Source organism: Herpailurus yagouaroundi, unplaced genomic scaffold, assembly GCF_014898765.1.
Source record: "Herpailurus yagouaroundi ecotype Mexico unplaced genomic scaffold, PumYag 184, whole genome shotgun sequence".
NCBI classification, from domain to species: Eukaryota; Metazoa; Chordata; class Mammalia; order Carnivora; family Felidae; genus Herpailurus; species Herpailurus yagouaroundi.
In genome coordinates this window covers 16,727,671-16,728,471 of record NW_024412415.1, presented here as the reverse complement: position 1 = coordinate 16,728,471, position 801 = coordinate 16,727,671, and positions in this window count along the sequence as shown.

The window sequence follows — 801 nt, the reverse complement described above, 5'->3', positions numbered from 1 at the left end:
TGGAAAAAAAATAAATTTTGCATGGTGTTGCATTCAAGAAGTTTCCTTGTTGAGAGTTTACAGAGATTTCCTAAGAGAAGTGACCAGAGCTTGAAATTTTGTTCTACCACCTTGAGTCACATGCTGCTCCATAGCTGTGGGCTTTATGAAATTCTTTCTCCTAATATTTCCATCTACTGAATACTCTTCTGCCCTAAGAAGCCAAGTTAATATTTAAATTCACCTCTCATGTAGGAAGTGGCAACTATGTTTGACTGATTGACGTAAGTCCAATGGGGAGAAATTCTGTCAATAACAGTAATAAATATATGTGAACAGATGAACAGAATATCTAGTGATGAAACTATAGCTGATGGCTCACCTATCTACTCCCAGTTCCCTCTTTTAAACTAGGAAGAATTCAAGTGACATATTCTCCTCAAGGAGAAATGCCTAATAAATAGGTATTAGAGAAGGAAAGCATGTAACCAAAGCCAGGTAGTTTCTACAGAGAAGGAACACCAGGAAACTCTAAGCAGCTTTTTAATCTGTGGACAAAATAATTACTGAGACCGAGCTGGTAATCATTACTCCCACTGAAAGAGTGATAACCCTACAATCAATTCAAAATGATTCAAAGACTTGGGCCACCTGGGTGGCTCAAGAGTTGAGTGTTCAACTCTTGATTTCGGCTCAGGTCATGATCCCAGGGTCACAGGATTGAGTCCCATGTTGGGCTTCATGCTGAGCATGGAGCCTGCTTAAGATTCTCTCTCTCTCTCTCTCTCTCTCTCTCTCTCTCTCTCTCTCTCTCTCTCTCTC